Below are 20,532 nucleotides of genomic sequence, written 5' to 3'. Positions count from 1 at the left end.
CAGCAGGTCTGGGGAGGGGCCCGAGATTCTACATTTCTAGCCAGCTGGTGAGTGATGCCGGTCCGTGGACCACACTTTGAGTAGCAAACACTTAGCCCAACTGACCCCCAGTCTCCTCCCTTGGAAAGTGGGAGCGATAACAACCACGGCACAGCGTTGTTACGCTGATTAAACGAGGCAATGTGCGTACAGAAAGCCCTGGCGCTCAGCTGGGTACGTGGTTGGTGCTGAGAGGATGACGCCCCCTCCCAACCCCCGCCTCCCTCCTCTCCTCCCACCAACTGGCTAATTCCAAATAGTATTCCTCTTGGCACACCCTCACCCAGAAACAGTGTTCAAATAAGGCTTAATGGGGGACGAATGAGTGAAGAAATCCCTATTTAAAACCCACTCGGCATGGCTTCCCTGGTGGCACAGTGGTTAAGAATCTACCTGCCAATGCAAGGGAAACGGGTTCGAGCCCTGGTCCGGGAGGATCCCACATGCCGCGGAGCAACTGAGCCCGTGTGCCACAGCTACTGAGCTTGCGCTCTAGAGCCCGCGAGCCACAACTACTGAAGCCCGCGCACCTAGAGCCCGTGCTCCGCAACAAGAGAAGCCACCGCAATGAGAAGCCCGCGCACCAGAAGGAAGAGTAGCCCCCGCTCACCGCAACTAGAGTAAGCCCACGCCCAGCAATGAAGACCCAACGCAGCCAAAAATAAGTAAATTAAATAAATAAATTTTAAAAAATAACCCACTTGGCAAAGAGGTTGAGATCCAGAAGCAGAGCCTGCAGGGCCCAGACCCCTGGAGATGCAGTATGGGTATAACTGCCAGATGTGTCAGGAAAGACCTGTGAATCAAAATCTCCCCACTGGGTCCCGCCCCACAAGGAAGTGGCCACCACTGAGGACATCCACCCGGGCAGCATCTGCCCCTCCCCACGTCTCCCCTCACCTTGGCTATGGGAGACGTACAGTTGCCAGGACAGAACTCCCCACTCGGAAGCCTTTGCACAGCGTTTCACAGGTACATAGACCCTGTGCACGCTTCCCAGCACCATGAGGCTGTCCTGGCGTCCAGACCAGAGGACCGAGGCTCAGAACACTTTCCTGGCATAAGGCCTGAACTGTACTTTCCAAGCGTGGTGGGGAGCAGTGCAGGGCTCGCAGCCCCCTCCCTGTCATGCAGAATGTCAGAAGGACACATTGGGGCCCCCCAATACCCTCCACCCTAGGAACCGCGTGTGTTGACCTGTGGTTCTTATCTTTACCCTCGGTCTGAAAGGCTGGCTAGGCCAAGCCCAAGAGTGGGTCTTGGAATATATCACCTTAATAATTTAGGGGGAAATGAACTAAGTAAAGAGCCCACAACCTTCACATCTCTGAAATGAAGATGTTTTTATTTCCGGTGTTTCTTTTCATGTCCCTTTTCTATTGAGACTTAATTTAGATGCAGTAAAGTGCTCAAATCTTAAGCAAAGGCGGTGACACGTTTTTACAGAAGACCTTCCCAGGACCCCAAAGTCTCCCACAGGCCCCTCCCAGCCATGCCCCAAGGCCAGCTGCTGCCGGACCTCTGTCACCAGACACCGCTCTGCCCAGTTCTGAGTGGCACATAAATGGACACACACATCACGCTCTCTTTTGTGTCTGGCTTCTTTCACTCAACGTCATGTCTCAGAGATGCATCCAACACTTGGGCATGGCGTTGCACCATTCGTCCTCACTGCCGTGTTCATACTTTTAAGTTTTGCTTTCTTAAAGCTCAGGTCCAATCCCGTCCTTTTTCTCCCCCATCGGTGTCACTGACTAAGGACTCACCTTAAGACCACAGAGCAGCTCACCCCATTATTTCTGTTCTGCCATTTGTCTGGTTGCTGGTTTGAGGTTAAAAGCATTTCCATTACCGCACGTGGCAACCAAACTTCACTGAGCTGAGAGCTCCCTCTCTCCTCCGAGCACCACTGATGCTGAGACGGCCTGCCTGAGCAGGGCGGGGGAAGGCGGGAAGGGGCTGGGTCTGCGGGTCACCTGCTCCAGTGGCCGGGCGGTGGCAGGTAGGAGGGCAGAGCTGGGAGGGTTGGCAAGAGCTCTCCACTGCACCGAGGGAGCTTCACCACACCCTCGCCCCTGAAAGCCACTCCCAACGAGCCTCTTGCCTCTGGTGTCCGTTATCCAGGTGGGGACAAGAAAAGTCCATGCCCTCCACTTTCCTTCTCAGTCTGCCAGCAGACAGAGCTTTAGGAGAGGGTGTTGTAACATGGTGAAGCCACTTGGCAGTTTTTCCAAATAATTAAGCAACCCACCTCTCCACTGACTGATGAATGCATAAACAAAACTTGGAGTATACATACAACGGAATATTATTCAACCTTAAAAAGAAGGAAATTCTGACACACGCTACAACATGGATGAGCCACAAAGACATGCTAAGCGAAATAATCCAGACACAAAAGGACAAATACTGTTTGATTCCACTTCCATTAGGCAAATTCACAGAGGCAAAAGTAGAAGGAAGGTTTCCAGAGGCTGGAGGGAGTGGGGAATGAGGAGTTAGTGTTTAATAGGTAGAGAGTTTTGGGAAGATGAAAAGAATTCTGGAGATGGATGGTGGTAATGATTACATAACAATGTGAACGTTCTTAATGCCACTGACCTGCGCATTTGACAGTAGTTAAGACGGTAAATTATATGTTATGTATATTTTACCATAATTTTTTAAAAATTTTATTGGGGAAAAAAGTAAAATGCTGAGAAAAGGCAGGCAGATGCAAGAAAATTAAGGCAAAAGTCATGATATTAATATGAGACAAAAATTCAATTCAAGGCAAATACCATTAAATAAAACAATGAGAGTTGTTTTATATTTTTTAAAAATTCAGTGAGGGTTTGCAGCCATGGTAAGTCCAAAGTAGAAGCAAGATGCAGAAGGGTGTACAATCTGCAACCAGAGGAAAGAAGACAGTAAAAAAACTCCTCTCCCTTCTCTCTCTTGCCCCCAACATCACTGCCGGAGAAAGCAAAATTTGTGGTGTGCAAGAAAACACACAAGCTTCCATCAGACAGAGCGAGTTCTAATCCTGAAGGCAGTGGGACACCCTCCCCTGGACGTGTTGGTCCATGCTTTTCTCAAGTCTTGGAACCCTCAGAGCAAGTCCCAGGCTCTGAATGACTCCTTCCTCCAGCTTCTTGTAAAACGAGGTTTTGCACACTGGAGGGCCCAGGAAACTCAAAACAGCCAGTCTCCAACCAAGGACCCATCTGGAACTGACGCACAGATTCCTCTGCTTCTGAGCAATAATCAAAGCAACAGCCCCCAGCACTGCACACCACGCCCCCTCCCTCAGAGCCCAGGCTCTCTACAGCCTTTTCTCTCTTCACACTTCACAGCAGTGCTATGAGGCAGGGGCACTGGCTACATTTTACAGATGAGGAGACTGACGCCCATAGAAGACAAGTAACTGAGCTTAGGTTCCAAGCAGGAGGCAAAGCTTGGATGCAAGTTGATGACCTGTCAGACTCCAGAGCCCAATTCTTAACCATTAGGCTATGGTGCCCTTCTGAGACATGTAAACAACCTAGGGGACTTCACAGCCTAAGTTTCCATGGACAACTGAATGGGTAAACAAAATGTGGCCTGGAAAAGCGGAACTCAGAGTGGGCCAAGGCTGGATCAGGTACACAAAGCCCAAACCATCCTTTAGCAATAATCTCACTGATTCACACTGAGAGTTTAGAGTTTTCAAATCACTCACATCTAAGAATCTTTTTGCTCCAACAGACCACGGAGGCAGATAGGAGAGATTTTGTTGTCATCCACAACTGATAAGAAAGGAAACTTAGAGGAATGATCAGAGAGGGCCATGCATAGCTAAAAGTTACACAGCAAGTTCCTATCAAGTTAGGCCTAGCATCCAACCAGGCCTCATCCTTTGACCCCAGAGACAGACCCCACTAGGCTCCCCAGAATGTGCCCCCAGATACAACATTCTGGAAGCACAGGGATACAGATGGACTTCTCTGAAGTCCGTGCAGCCTTCCTGCCAAGCGACCACATAATGCCTGCCTGCCAGCCTGACATTCAGCCCTCCGTTTTTTATTGCTAATTAATTTGGATGGAGATGTCTTTAAAGCGAGACTTAACGTCGGGTCCTCCCCACTGTCTGTGAACCAATTTCATTACAACAGAAACCGTGTTGCCAAAATGAGAAATCCCCTCCTTTTCAGGCCTGTGCCCTTGAAGGCATCTTATTAGAAAAGACCATTTCTTAATTAACATTTTTGATCTTTAATCCATTACACATCCCTCTAATCCTGTACGGAGGTGCGGCTGGCCCACTTCCACGGGCTGGCTCTGGGCTGCGTGAGGCTGGCAATTTCAGTGCTGAGGGCTCGCTCACAGCTGGACTCCGCCGCGGACAGTCTGCCGCTCCCAGACACCACCTCTGGTCCAGCCGTGGCTACATTTCCCGAGCGGGAACCAGGAAGGGGGGCTCAGTGCAGACACCCCCAGATGGGCCAGTCTGCAGACGAGAGTTCATTTCATTAACCCCTGAACCCCATCTCTGCTCGCCCCAGAATGGTTTCAAGCAAAGGCTGTTTTTAGCAGCTCTGGCTCCCACCAAGCCTGAGAGCCGCGAGGCTGGCCTTCCTTCCCATTTGCACAGATCTCAAGCAACTTGACCACATCTATACAAAGAGCTGGTCCCAGCAAGGTCATAGGACCCCACTTTGTAAAGCTTTGGACCTGCTCAGTGACTCCGTCCTTCCAGACTTTCTTCATTGGGTTTTGAGGACCCCACCCTCTCCTGGGTTTCCTCCTACCTCCCTGACCATTTGTCCGTCTCCTCAATCTCTCCTCCTCATCCCAACCTTCAGTACTGATGCCTCGTGGACACAGACCTCAACTCCTTTGTTCAGTCTGGGCTCACTCCCCTGGCAGGTGCATCCATCCCAGTTTTAAGTACCAACTACACACTCATGACCCCCAACTACATCCCTAGTCTCATCCTCCCTAGATCGCAGGACCACACACTCATAAACACACAAGAGGCATCTCAAACTTATGGCCACAACCTAACTCTTGAGCCCATGGCCACCCTCCGCACCAGAGCGGCTCTTCCCAGGACTGCCGTCACAGTGAAGGGCCCCTCCAGCCACCCAGCTGCTCAGCCAAAAACCTTGGAGTTGTCCATGGTCGCCCTCCTTTTCTCATCCCCAACATCCAATCCAGGAGCAAATTCTGTTGGACCTCCTCCAAAAGAAATTCCTGATCTGAGCTCCTCACCTCCTACCTGTGGTCCCAGCCGCTCCATCTCTCACCTGGATGAGTACACGGTCGGCTTCACTGCCCACACACGGCTAAGGGGCGCCTCCCCAGCTCCCCCTTCAACTCAGAATAGAACCCGGGTGCCCACCATGGCTCAAGGCCCTCCGTGAGCTGCTGCCTGCCTGCCTCCCTCCTCAGCTCCCCGACCTGCCTCTGTGCCCCCCTGCCCACGGTTCACTCTACTCCAGCCACACTGATGCTACTTCCCTTCTCTGTCCTTCAGTGAGCCCAGCTCCTTCCCACAGTGGGGAACGTCTAGAACACTGTTCCCACCCCCTCTGCATGGCCCACTCCCTCTCTGCTCAAGCACCCACCCCTTGGCAGAGGGCTCTGACCGCCCTCACCTCCTCCCCGCCACCCTATCATTCTCCAGCCGGCCACCCTGCTGGTCCCCTCCCAGTGAAAACATATTATGTATTTATTGGTTTACTTTGCTGCCGTCGTCTCCCCCACGAGACTCACAGCAGGAATTTTGTTGGCCCTGTTCACCACCTAGAACAGTGCCCGGCACTTAGTAGGTGCTTAACAACATTTGTGACTGACAGAATGAAGCCTATTGGGACCTTGCCAGTGGTGATTCAGGCTCACGGCCGTCACTGGCCATCAAGAAGTCCTGCAACACCAGCATTGAAGTTCATCCAGCAGCAACTGAGATGGTGGTTAGACGTTCAGTAGAACTTCCTGGTGATGTATGTTCTGAAAAATTGTCCATGAGTGAATAAAGCACAGCTTGAGCCTCTTGCTGGATTACTGGGGGCAGGAGGGAGAGAAAGCATCCATAGTGACAGGGGAGATGGAGCCTCTGAACAGTTAAGGGAAAGGGACAAGCTGACACGTGGTCCTTCAGAGACTCCAAAGGGCGGGACCAGAGTTCATTGAAAGAGCAGGCCCCCGGGAGACATATGTGCACAGAGGGCAGGCATGGGGCTGGGCCTTGAAGGACATGCAGCTTTGTGGTAGGTGGCGGGGGAGGACACTGCAGGAGGAGGACACAGCCCAAGCAAAGGCACGGGGTTGGAATGAGGGCGCAGGACGCAGAGGGGGACACCCCTATAAGAGACAGTTTCTGGGACCTGCAGAGTCCTCCACCCATCTCGATTCTCCCAACAAAATGCTCCAGTGAGACCCTCCACGGGACCACCTGCCTCAGGGCACCACGACCTCCCAGGCTGCCGAGGGCCCCTGAACCCGGCAGCCACAGAGCCGGCCTGGAGCATGGGACTCCAGGCTCCCAGTCTAGTACTCCTGCCGTTCAGCACTCCTCAAGCTCTCCCTTCATCTGCATCCCCACACCTTGACCTGAGCCCTGGAAGCCATTGTGCTGCACAGCATGAGGACAAGGGCCCCTCCCCCAACAGCAGCAGGGGGCCAAGGTGGCCAAACTGCCCTTCCCCTCCCCCAGGCCAGGGGTGGAGGGTGCCGGCTGGCTGTGGAGGAGCAGGCTGGCCAATCTCTCCCTGAAACCAGGCAAGCTCCCTTTAAGGAAACTCTGCCATGGCCCAAGCAGGCATCTTCCAGCCAGGCAGGCCCCAGGACCTAGGCTGGGGATAGTGCTCGGGGAGGACCAAGGATAACACCCGTGATGGAGACAATTCAGCACCCACCACACAGGCTGCCCTTGCACACTGGTTCATGCACCGCCTTCACCTTGTGATCTCTTTACAAACCTGTGGGTCAGACTCAGGCCCACCCCTGGTCCCTGGGTTGGGTCCCAGCTCGGGAGTGGGCTGGGGAGGGGAAAGGGGGGTGCCAGGTTCTAAAGTCAGCCTATGAGAGGAAAATGCCATCTGCCCTGAGATACAGCTGCTGTGGCTTGGGATACACACATGAGGATGCTGGCCGTGAGGTGCTTGGCTCCTATGTCAGGCGTGAGGGATGAAGACACACATCTTAAAATGCCAGAGTCACAGCCACCTGACACATGAGGGCCACGCAGACCACCATCTGAGGGAGCAGCAGATTCTCACCTGCATCTCAGGCTCACCCAGGCAGCGCCCCCATTGACTGCAATGGCCAACCCTCTTTAAATTGTTATTGCCCTCTTTTCTTGGCAAATGTGCATCTAAAGTGGGAGAAGTTAAATGAGCTAATGATGACGTATAAGTATGCACAGATTGCTGTCAGCAAGGGCGGGCTGGGGGAGCGGGGCGTAAGATGCTGCAATGCAGCTCTGCCACAAACCTGCTGTGTGACACCGAGCAAGACCCCTAGCCTCTCTGAGGCTCAATTTCCACATATGGAAACAGGAAGGGTAACAAAACCTATGGTCAAAGTGCTACTTCAAGGATTCAGTGAGATAATGCTTGTGGAAATGCCTGCCTGAGGGGGGCGAGGGGGCAGAGCGACAAGCACAATGGGCCTTGGTGACAGAGAGCGCCAAGTTCGAATCCCGACCAGCCACTTACCAACCAGCTGACCCAACCTCTGCAGGAACAGGCTGCAAATGCAAGCACAGACATGCACAAACTCAAGGCCAGAACTGCAGGGGCACAGGGCAATCAGCCCCCGAAGCGATCCCACAGTGTGGAGCTGTGGCCCGGCCTGGGCGGTGCCTTCCCTAAGGGGTGGATCCAAAGCAGCCCAGCCCCAGGTCCCTTGGGGTCTTCAAGCTCTGTGGCTTTGCAGGAGTCGGGGGCTCTGGCTGGAATCCCAGGCTGGCTGCGTCTCTCTTCTTTTTCTCTCCACATTTGGGGAAGGCATTTCCTCCTTCCCGGGGCCTGCGGGTCAGGTTTCCACCCAGATGGAAAGTCCCACCCAGGGGCCCCCCAAAGGAGAGCTTACCATGGAAACTCCACGGGGCGCCCGCCAGACACAGGGGCAAGTGGCCACTGGCAGGCCTTACCGGGGCCAGGGCCACAGCCCTGCCAGCTGGGAGGGGAGGGGACAGAGGGGGCTCCAGCTGGACATTCTATCTCAGGCACAGAACAATGTTCACACTTACATGCAAAGCAAAGAGTGGCTGAGTGTGAGCATATCTCAGTAGGCGTGTGTGCATTTAGGCGTGTGTGTCTACAGAAAGACTCTGAAGTAGCAGCCCCGGCCCTGTGTCCTCTTAACCCTTCTGAGCCTCAGTTTCCCTGGCTGTGTCCCTCCTGAAGGCTGGACTCTACTCAGATAAGATAAGTAAATACAATAATCTTGCAAAAAGTGAACAAGGGGTGGGTACTGCTGGATGAAAGCCCTCAGGTTCAACCACAGCCTGATTATAATCTGGGCAGAGAAGGTGGGGACACAGTGGGCGAGGTGTCTCCTGGGCTTTGGACCTCAAAACACAAAGATGTAAACAGAGCTTCCCAAACTGTGTTCCAAGACTCCGTGAGCTGGGGATACGTGGTCCTCAAAAAAGGGAGAGGAGTTTCTAAGGTCAAAAATAGCAAAAAAGAAGCAGACTCACAGATACAGACAACAAACTAGTGGTTACCAGTGGGAAGAGGGAAGGGCAGAGGGGCAAAATTGAGGTAGGGGATTAAGAGGTATAAACTATTTGGTATAAAATAAGCTACAAGGATATATATTGTACAACACGGGGAATACAGCCAATGTTTTATAATAACTATAAATGGAGCAAACCCTTTAAAAATTGTGAATCACTATATTGTACACCTATACCTTATATAATATTGTATAGCAATTATACTTCAATAAAAAAAATTTTGAAGAGTCCTCCCCAAGACTCACAGCGACCACTGACAGACCAAGGGCTCTTTGAGGTACTGCATTAAAGGAACCCGCTTGATTACACTTAACCAGGCACTTAGGAAGGTAACCTGAGCAGCCGTCCCAGGACGCAGCCAGCTGAGGCGGCCTCATCTTTGCCCGGCTGCCTCCAGGCTGTACTGCGTGTAACTCCTCGGCTGTGGAGTGCACTTAGGCCCTGAGCATTTTCCAGGGTCAATTTAAGAAAGAACTCGAGGAAAGATGTTTCTGTATCGTGTGCCAAATTGTTACCGAGACAGGGCTGTTGTTTGTTCGGTGATTAATGAGGATCCACACAGTAAATTCCTCAGCATTTAGTGCCAGGGAAAAATGTTTGTCTGTCCCAAGTACTTGAATCAGACAGAGGTGGCCACGCTGCCCTTCATCCTATTTCTCTTTTGCCCTAGGCTGCCAGGAAGCTCACCTGCATGGTGACCCTGACCTTAGGCTGCTGACATAATTAGTTCTTTCAACAATTATTTTAGCTGACCAATGACACATGGGCCCCTCATCTTGTTTCATTAATAATCCCCAGAGCTGGTGTTTGTTGGTTGCTTGCTGCGTGCCAGGCACTCTGCTGAAGGCACATCTTTCCTCTCACTCATTCTCATAACAATGTCACAAGGTAGGGCTTCAGTCTTCCCACTTTACAAATCAGGAAACTGGGCCATGAGGAGGGATGGACAGGGCACATACGCACACACTTACAAACATGAGCACAGACACAGACATACACACATGTGCACCACATATCCATACCCTTAGCTGTGAGGGATGGACCCATCAAGTCCATCCCTCACAGCTAAGAAGCCAAGAGTGTTGCTGTGTGTGTTTACCTGCTCCCTGTCTCCTCGCCCTAGAACATGGGTCCAGAGGGCACGTGACCATCCTAGGCATCCCTGTGGCCTAGACGGCACAGACAGACACCTGATAATTAGGTGATGAACGAAAAGGTGATAAAGCCAGGATTGAAACAAAGGTCAGTTTGCTTCAACCTCATGCAAAACTCCTGTCTTTTTGGTGTTGAGGGATGGTAAACCTCACGCTAACCTTAACCTTAATACTAAATCTAACACTTAACCCTAACCCTAACCCTAATACTAAACCTAAGCTTCCTTCTAGCACAATCCCAGATGAATTCAGCAATAACCAACCCAATGCTCCCCGCCCCACCTTGTCCTCAGTTCTGTAGGGCCAGCACTCTAGCCACAAAGGCTGGGGGGCGGGGGGGGGGCAGACACACAGCCTCGCGCGCAGATGGTGGAGCACGTGGGGTCTGCATCAGGGAGAGGGCAGCGGGGACGGGGTCAGGTTTCCTGTCCAGGAAGCCCAGGCAGATGGGAGCAGGGCAGGCCTCAGCCAAGCAGGCTCCGAGCGGGGGATGGCGGGGCAGGCGGGCCACGCTGGCCCGGCTCACAGAAGCAGCTCCTCTGGCCTGAGGGCCAGCCCGGCGGGTGGGGAGGAGATGCCCTGCCCTGCTTCCTGCCCACTGTGGCTGGCCAGGAGCCCCGCAGCCAGCACAGGAAATAACAGGGGCCCCCAGAGGCCGCCCATGCAGGCCCTGCTCCGAGGCCGCCCAGGGAGGGAAGGAGGCCATTGTCGGCCTTTGTTTCAGTTTCCACAGCATTGCCCGGGCTCCAAGAGGCCCCTGGGAGCTAACAAAGCTTCCCCCAACCCGCAGCTGTCCAGCCTCCCCCAGCCCGACCCTGGGGACAGGCCCACTAGGCCCTGGGCTCTTAAAGTGGCAGGTGCAGAGTGGAAATGAAGTCATGTCCAAATTGGGGGTGGGGCGCACGTGGGCCAGAGCGGGCTGGGCAGGCACACGGATGGATGGGCACAGGGGTCTATGTCTGCACCCGGCTCCGCCCAGCCCCAGGTCCAACAGCAGAGGTGCGGATATTTGGACGGAAAGAATGTCTGAAGCCCTGAGTGTACAACAAAGGAACCAAAGAAAGGAAACCCAGGGTAAGGAGGCAACCTGGACATGTCGGGCACCCACCTGGGTGGGGAGAACTGTCCGCATCCTTGAAAAGAGACATCCCAGAAGCAGCTCTTTGTGTTCATCTGCAAGCCTAGGGGTGTGGATGGGTGTGTGGTGCACATGTGTGTATGTCTGTATATGTGCTCATGTTTGTAAGTGTGTGCATATGTGCCCTGTGTACATGTGGGTGCATGTGAGCACACTCATGCATGCACGTGCACACTTGTGTGTGTGTGCATGTGTGTGAGGTATGGAGGAACACATACCTCATGGGAATGTCTGTATATGTGCGCTGTGTGAGTGTGTGTACGTGTGCATTGTGTGTGAGGTATGGAGGAACACATAACACACGTGAATGTCTCTATACGTGCGCTTTGTGTGTGTACGTGTGCACTGTGTGTGGATGTGCCTAAGTACGTGTGCGTGTGAATGTGTGAGCACGTGTGCTTACGTTTGTGAGCAAGTGTACATGAGTGTGTGTGTGCGCACGAGCATGCACGCAAAATGACTTGTCATTGTCACATGTCACTGTTGAAGAGCACTCCTCGGCTTGTGCCCGTCAGCAGTCTCTCATTTCCACACTGGCCCTGGCGGCCTCTCACTAGTGGTGTGTCACTACCATGACCTCTTTAGGGTTCTTAGCACATCCTCTGGGATGTCATCCCACAAAGATGCATTCCATCTCCATTGGGTCCTAGGTCGCTGTGAACTAGCAACTACAGAAGAGTGGGCCCTGGACTCAGACAAAACCAACCCAGGTTCAAATCCTGCTCTGGCCCAGACCAGCTGTGAAAGCCTGCACCTGTCCCTCGACCTTTCTGAGCCTCAAGTGCTTATCTGTGAGACGGGAATGATGCTACTTCCTACCAGCTGTGGTTAAGGAGGGTTAAATGAAAGACGCATGTCAGGTACACGGCCCCCACCTGGCCCCAGCGAATGCTCACTAGATGGTTGTTTTTTGTTACTGTTATTACAGTTGCTTATAATTATGGTAACTGAGGATACAACAGTGAGCAAAGCAGGCACTGCCCCTGCCTCCACGACCTTGCACAGTTTGCAAAGCATTGAGCCCAGAGAAGTAGAATAGCAGAAGCAAAAGTGTCTCCTATTTACTGGTTTCAGTATCCGTCTGATGAGCTAACTACTACCAAGTATGGCCAGCAGCCATCAGTTAAAGCAACCAACCACAACAAAGGAAAAAAAGAATTATCAGTGTGGGCAAAATAATGGTTTTTTTGAACCAGGCAGGCATCAGCTAGGCAAGCTCAACCTAATACATGCATGGAGAGAAAGAGAGAGAGAGAGAGAACGTGCGCACGTACCCACACCTGCCTCATGCTCAAGAATTTTAAGAGTGTCAGCTGAGATGACAACCGCCTAACCCCTGTGGACTGCCCACAGCCTACAGCAGGACAGTGGCTGACACAGTGCTCACCATACCCATCCCAGAAGCTGGGCCCTGCAGAGTGCCCATCCAGGAAGCCAGGACCAGCCAGGTGGCACAGTTGGGCTGACCTTGGCCATTTCCGACTGGCCATCCATGGCTGCACAGTGGATGCATCAGGCTCCACCCAGGGAAGGAGCCTGATCATATGACAGCCTCAGAGCCTCTGCCTTTCAGACCAGACCCTGCCCACCAACCCCTGCCAACTCCCAACCACACCCAGCCTTCCCCACTTGGGAAACAAGCAGCGCCCCACCAGCCAGGGTCAGCTAAGTGAGGGTGGTCCCCTGAGGACTCAGTCCCACCCCAACCCTGCATGGGGATGAAGGCGTGAGTGCCCTGTCCACTGTGACAACGCCTAGAGACTGCCAGTTGAGACAAGGGGAAGGAGGAAGGGAGGGGCCCGTCAGAGCCTCCTCTGTTGACCACACAGATCCAGGCTGAGCTAAGCTCCAAGCCAAGCTTCCCTTGATGTATTATCAATGTGTTATCAAGAATAAAAGTGGAGAGCACCAGATGCCACCCTCGGGGGCTAAGGCTAACCTACATGCATTCCCTCATATAATCCTCACAATGCCCCTAGGAAGCAGGATAAGTATCCCCATTCCATCCACATGAGGAAATGGAAAGTACAGAGAAGTTAAGTAACTTACTCGAGGTCACACAACTAGTAAGTATCTCGACCTCAAAGCTACTTCTTGCTCTTAACAAAGTGAACAAAAATCTGGCCCTGAACTGCTAAGGGAAAATACAGATGAAGAGGCAGAAGTGAAGTTCTCCACCTTGGCAAACATTTGCTAGGTATCTGTCAGTTACCAAGCCAGAGCTGGGGTCTGGGAGCACAGAGAATCAGACATGGTCACTGCCTGAAGGAGTGAGCAGAGCAGCAAGGGGACCGGGCACGTGCAGAAGGAACGTCATAACCAAGCAAAGGGCAGTGAGGGCCAGGATCAGGGCGGCCCCCGAGGCTCAGGGGCAGGCACAATAAATTACAGCAAGGCTATCATGGGATGCTTCCTGGAGGAGGCATCATTTAGGCTGAGCTTTGAAGGATGAGCTCCACAGGCAGAGAGCCCGGCCAGAGCAAAGGTCAAGGGGAGTGGGCGAGAGGGCTTCACTCATCAAACCCTCTAAGTCCTGGCTACTCTGGGTGTTGTGTGAGCCATCAACACCACTCTGGAGCTGGGTAGAAATGCAGAATCCCAGGCCCCATCCAGAACGGCTGAGTCAGAATCTGCATTTTAACAAGATCACCAAATTTGCCTACATGGTCAAGTTTGAGCAGAGCCAATATAAACCACGCCTGGAAAACATGGAGAGACCTCCCCAAAGTCCTAAGGAACAAAGTCATCATCACCCACAGGCCCACACCCACATACACACCTGACTGTGGCCCTGGTTTATAGCCAGGCTTCCAGTCACCAAAAAACTGCTGATTTCCACCATCCACCAGTGGGGTCCTGGGCCTTAGGGAGCACTCAAGGCTGGAGAAAGTAGGACCAGCCCCTCCAACATTACAGTCCTCATTACTGATGCCCCCCAAAAGCCGAAGAGCACCAGGAGAGGAGAAGGGGGACACCGGGCTTGCTGGAGTGGACAGTCCCCAATCAGCGGTGCTGGGAGCAGGCAACCTCGCTACAAAGAGCAAGGGTACAATGGCAGAGCAGCTGCTGTGCACCAGGTCCTGCAGGTACAGGACAAATGACACAGAGTCCCTGCCTCTGAGGAAGCTCCAAGCCCACCCAGAGAGGTGAAATCAGCAAGACAAGCCCCACTCCGGTTTCACTCCAGCGAAACCATCAGCCAGGCCACGGGGGAGGAAAAAGGGAATCAGAAGAGAGACACCACACACACACACACACACACACACACTCCCTCACCCGTACCCTGGGTACCAGCACACACGTGCACATGCACATGTGCACGGCAGACACAGCACAGAGGAAGTGATGTACAGTGCAGCCCAGCAGGGGCCCCTGGCTGGTCCAGAGCCAGAGGAAAGGGTGGGCAGGAAACGCCACATCCCCCTCAGAGAACTGGTCCAAGTCAGCCCCAGGGGCCCAGGATGCCACACAGAGGGGTGCAGAGGTCCCGGGGCCCCCAGGGGTTTGAGTCAGGGCCGAGGCACCTGGGCACACTCACACATACACACACACACACAAGTGCATGCCTCCGTGTGCACACAGGGCACAGACGCCCTACCTCGTGGACTGCTCACCATGGTAACAGAATGGCCACCTCTCAGCTCCAGTCACCACCTGAAGGTTTCTGAGGCCTCCTGTGCTGGGGGAAGCAGCTCTAACAAAGGCACAGCCCAGCCAGCCTGGCCAGGGGTCCACGGTGCAGACCAGCCGGCGCATGCCTGCCGCGCTCCCCCCGGTGAGCTCGGGGCCACCGCATCTTCCTACCCAGCCTGCCTGGCTCCACTCAGCTCAACTCCCCACAGACGCCCCAGCCGAGCTAATGAGAAACTCCCCAGCTGGCCCCATATAAAAACGCATTTCTTAAGTCTTTAAAATGCTAAGAAATTCTACATCTATTCAGGACTTTTCTACTCCTTTAAAATGTCCCCTGGTCCTCGTCGAGGAAATGACTGGGTTGGGGGCTCGAGCACAGGAGGTGGATAGCGTCAGCCAAGCCAGCCGGGAGCCAAGGGGCACCTGGCAGCTTCTGTCGCCGGCCCCGGGATCGTGGGGAAAGGGGTTGGGACACCCTCACTGATGAGCCAGGTTAGGACGGTCACTCAGGAAAGAATTCAGGGTGAGGGACCCCAGGGGAGAGGAGGGGAGAGGAGGGGAGAGAGGGAGACAGTCTCTCCAGCCTTGATTTGAGGATTGAAGAAAAAGTTTAAAGGTCCTGGGAGCCCCTAAGAAAAACTCCAAAGGGGAAAAGACCACCTACACAAAGACATTGGTCAGAGCACTGTTTATGATTCCAAAACTGAACGCAGTCCAAGTGTCCAGCAGGGAGGGGCAGTTCAGAAAACGAATGCCCATCCACCCAGAGACCCCCATGTAGCCGCTAAGAAGGGCAGGATATGTGGATCCAGGGGTTCCAAGAAGCTCGGGGCTCATGGGGGCTATACGGACCCCGTCGGTGCATTCACCCTGCACTTCATCTAGAGAGCAGGGTTTTATACATGGATGGAGCTGGCAAAGGGGCCAAGAGAAATGTAAACAGCGAGCGTGCAGAAGCACAAGGTAGTGGGTGGAGTCTCTGTGAAGTAGTTGAAATAATAAATACATGCTCTAGGAAAACACAAGTGGGGTGGGGAGGCAGCTCTGAGAAGGTTCAGAAGGGCAGGCTGGGCTGCAGCGAGGGGCCTCAACTCCCTGCGGTGAAAGGCCCAGTCTTCCAGACATTTCCGTCCACCTCACTGGTCACAACGTGGATGTAACGGGCTGCAGGGGGTCAGCAGGCTGCCACCTTTGTCCGTGGTGGGCGCACTGACCACTCCCGCTACCCCGCAGCTTACCCAGAGTCAGAGTAAAAGGAAAAGGAAAAGGAAAAGGAAAGGCTTCCAGCATCCCTCCCCCAAGAGGCCCCCCAGGCACCAGACACCCAGCTGCCACTCTAATCTCCCCGCTGAGCAGGTCTCAGAGCCCGCAGCCCTAACACAGCCTCCCCCTGACCCCGCAAAGCGCATACATGCCCCACACCCAAGAACGGTCATGAGCAGAGGCCCAGGGGGAGGTGGGCTGGGGTCAGGCTGGTGGGAGTCTCTAAAGAGAGCCTGACCCAGTGTTTTCCAGACCTGGCCTTTGAATTTGGGAAACGTGCACAAGGCCTTCAAGACAGGCACCTCCTCTCCTTCCGGGCAGCAAACCAGGAGGCCTGGCCCTAGTTAGACTCTCCCACCTGACCCAGGAGGGACCTGGGCACTGAGCTGACCCCTCTGCCCAAGCCTCTAGATCCCCTGAAATGAAGAGCCTGAAACAACATTCTCATAGGCAGATCTGCCATTTACAGTTTAGATGCTACATTCATGCCTGAGCTGCCCGGGTTCAAATCCCAGCTCTGCCACTTCCTGGCTGTGTGACCTTGAAGCAGGTCACTAGCGTCTCTGTGCCTGACTTTCTATATGTGAAAAGCACTGAGAAGGAGGACTGGCTCCTAGAAGTGGCTCATAAATGGGAATGTTGGTTTCATTAACCAGAACAATGAGACCTGTAACGTGGCAGGAAGGCCTGAAACTCCGATCACACCAATATGGTCTCAGGCTGCTGGGCCATCACAAACAGTTGATTATATTGAGTGTTTCTCTCCAACCACAAGTGTGTGTGTGTCACCACGCCAGACATAAACCTGGCTAACCTGCCCAGGCATTGACAATGAGTATTTGTCAACAAATGAACTGTTTTCCGTCTCCAGACCACCCCCAGACCCTTCTGGCACTGCATCCCCAGCTTGGTCCAGAGCAGCCATGGTGGAAGGAAGCCCAACCTGTCCCGAAACCTGGCCCAGGGAGGTGGGAGGTTCCAGTGAGACTGTGATTAGACATTTACACAAAGATGAGCCCCTTCATCTCCCAGCTCAAACTTGGTGACCAGGGGAAGGGAGGCAAAGCTCAGTTTGGTTGGGTTGGTTCCCTGAAACCCCACACGGTAAGCTCACGATCATCCTGGTGCCTGCCACTCAGACACCTCATTGCAGAAGGGATTGAGGGAAGAGAGAGGAAGCGCTGAAGGGAGGAAGGGCCTCCCCACTGAGCTGGGCTGGGGGCAGGTGATGGGAAGCAGAGAGGCCTGGAAAGTCAAACCCTGGAAAGTGGAACCTTGGTAAAGACGCACTTGGCAACCTTCTAACGGTGGCCAGGCTGAAACCAGCTGGCAGAAGGACACTCTTTGACCTGAACAATGTTTTCCAGATATATGAATTGCCCAAAATGAGATACCATTCCACATCTAGGAAGCCTAGAATCCCCCCCAAAAAAAGATAAATTACACGTATTAATGAAGATGTGGAAAGATTGGAACCCTCATACTATATCTCAATAAAGCTGCTTTAAAAAGATACGAGTTGTTAATTTTTTAATCTGATGATAGCATATGAAAATCCAGCTTTCTGGCTTCTCTTTTAAAAACGCAGATGATGTGGCAATTCTGGGGCCAGGTGCCCTGTCACAATCAGCTAGCACTGAGGGACGGCTGCCCCCGTAGCAGGGCCTGGGTCGCAATTCACAGTGCCCCCCAAACCTGCCCGCTCACCTGTGCTACCAGCCCACCTCGGATGGGCCTTTGAGCTTGGGACCCCTGTGGGGCTTTCACAAAGGACCTTCACACTTCTAAGGAGTTTGAACCCATGGCCCGGCAAGAAGAAGAGCTTGGGAGTAATCTGTGACGTCCCCCCCCCAAATCACACGCAAAATGCTCTGTGCATTTGTGAAAAGAATCCACACGCTTCCTTTCCTTGGATGCTCAAAGGCATCTATGGCTCAAAACAGGTTAAGAATTTCTCTCACTTATAAAATAGATAGCTAGTGGGAAGCAGCTGCATAGCACAGGGAGATCAGCTCGGTGCTTTGTGACCACCTAGAGGGGTGGGATAGGGAGGATGGGAGGGAGACGCAAGAAGGAGGGGATATGGGGATATATGTATACTACATATAGCTGATTCACTTTGTTATACAGCAGAAATGAACACACCATTGTAAAGCAATTATACTCCAATACAGATGTTAAAAAAAAATTCTCTCACTTAAATTGTCTCTTTATAAGATATTGTCCCTTCATCCCCCTTTTTATGGATAAGAAAAAACAGGACGCAATGGGAAATGATTTAAAATCCCACACCTACTAGGCACCCCCGTCCCTCGGCTCTGAATGCAGTGCTTCTTCCCCCCAGGTTTTACTACCAGCAGCCCCATGTTTGCCAGCAGAGAGGCAAGAGTGGGCTCTCTCCTCCTGTGACCCCCTGGCCAGGCGGGAGAACTGCTGTGAGCCAATCACTTTACTCCCCTCCCTGCCAAGCCGGGCTCTCCATGACTGTCAGGGCCCCGACGCAAGGGCACAGACAAAGCAGGCCAGGCTGTTCCTGGGGGCAGTGGCCACAGGGTCCCCACGGGTAGTGGAGGCCACTGTGCATTCTGCTTCTTTATTGGAGTTCTCCATCACATTCCCAGAGCCAGGAAAAGCAGGCAAGGGGAAGTCTGCACCCCAGGCAGGCTGGGTCCCCACAAAGAGGAGCTGCCTGGTACTCAAAGCTCTGCACTCCTAGTAAGATGCTCTCCACTCACCCTCTTCACCTCACCCTGCATTCCTCTGGACTGATGAGCTAAAAGATCCTCCATGGCCACCTTGGGTCCTGTGCCACCAGGGACCTTCCCAAAGCCCCCATGATGCCTTCAGGTCTCTGCTCAGCTGTCTACCAGCCAGTGTCAGGCGGTGCAGAGGTTAAACCCCAGGCTCCGGCTGCAGGAGGACTTGGGTTCGAGTCCCTTCTCCACAGCATCCTGGCTGGGGACTGTGGATCCGCTGCTACACCGCTCCAAGCCTCCTTCCCTCATCCGCCAAACGAGGACAGCAGTTCTCAGTAACAGTGCCAGGGGTGGCTTGGGAGGCTTTGCTCCCCCATAATCTTCTCTGGCACCTGCCCCCATTTTCTGATGCAGCCAAGTGACATTTTCTCAGCTTAATGAAAAGCATTATACTAAAGCAGCTTCAACCAGGCCTTTGGCCCTGTCCTCTACCAGATGGCGGCCCCCAACCAGCCCATGGAGAAATTCTGGAGTTGCTGCTGGAAACAGCACCCACCTCATAGGGTTGTCATGATGGCCCAATGAGATACTGGAGGTAAAGTTTTGCTCTATGCCCTGGCACATACCAAGTTAAGTGTTCACTAAACATCCACGCCCGGCTCCAGGGCTGCCTCCCAAACCGACCTCATCCTGCCACCCGGGATTTGCTCCATCTCACAAGCCCCGTGCTCAGGGAATACAAGCTGACTTTAATAGCCCAAGCCCAACAGAATTGGGAAGGAAAATTTATCACATGAATGCACTGTAAAAAAAATCATCAGAAACGGGCCAAAGAAAACAAAACAATCCATTGCCCGGCTGTGGACGATCCAATGCCCGGGATGCTTTGCCCTCCCTTTCCCCATCTCCGAGCAGACGATCCAAAGCTGACTGGCACCAGGGAGTCCCTGAGGGCTGGAGGGACTCACAAGGAGCGGTGCACCTCTTCCTGCACACGCGCGTGGGGCGTGCTCAGCTCTTGGCTGGAAACGGGCGAGTCCCACAACCTTCGCCACTCCCGAGCGCCCCCGGAGGCCCGAGGGCTGGCCATTGCACTGTGGCCTCAGAGCACCGCAGACCGCAGGCCCCCATGCAGCCCCTTGGCACTGCCCTGCCTTCTGCAGGCCGGCCCTAGGGATGCAGCCCAGGCGCCTGACGCTCCCTGCACCGGGCTCTCCATCCACCGCAACACTGCCAGCGCCCTCCTGGCACCCCGCGGCTGTCCTTGACTGTCCTATCGCCACTGACACCACTGGGAAAACAGCTGGGAGGGAGGACTTTATAGGGACACAACCAGGCTGGGCGCTTTCCTGGTGCAGGGGCTTGGAGCAGAGTGGCGACCCTCTTCAGAGCTGGCTGCATGCCTGAGCACGTGGACCCCCAAGTCTGTCAGCGCGCCTGGATGAGATGTGGAGCTTTATAACCTCACTGTGTTTCCTCCCGCCATGGGGAGTGCATCTCTCCTGCACAGAAGGCCACAGGGCAGGGACCACACAGCCCCTTCCCCTATCCTACCCAGTGTGGACCCCAAGGCCTGTCCTAACTCTGGACTCTCCTCCCAAGAATTTGAGCACCTCCCCATTCTGCCTTCAGACAAAGCCCCTGCCCTGGAGGGAGCCCCTGTCACCAAGGGCCAGGCACCTGCAGACACAACAGTGCCCAAGCCTGGGTCAGCCAGGACCCAGCCAGGACCCTTCAGACTCTCCAATCAGCACAGATCCTGCTGCGAAAAGCACTGGACTAGGAGTCCGGGAACCTGGGTTCGCGTGCTGGTACCCACTCCCCTTCCGCCCAGTCTGTACCAGCATTTCCCAAATTTCAGTCATCTGGGAACCACCTTCATGATTTTTGCTGACTCCAAGC

General features: G+C 53.7%; 1 protein-coding gene across 1 annotated transcript in view; it reads right to left on the bottom strand.

Annotated features, from left to right (window-relative positions):
- ZNF423 (zinc finger protein 423) overlaps positions 1-20,532 on the bottom strand; it is a 322,294-nt gene that overhangs the window by 248,023 nt on the left and 53,739 nt on the right. The window lies entirely within an intron of this gene.

This window comes from Balaenoptera acutorostrata, chromosome 19 (assembly GCF_949987535.1).
Source record: "Balaenoptera acutorostrata chromosome 19, mBalAcu1.1, whole genome shotgun sequence".
In the NCBI taxonomy this organism is placed as follows: Eukaryota; Metazoa; Chordata; class Mammalia; order Artiodactyla; family Balaenopteridae; genus Balaenoptera; species Balaenoptera acutorostrata.
Note: the sequence above shows the minus strand (reverse complement) of the source record. Positions and strands in the feature narration are given on the sequence as shown.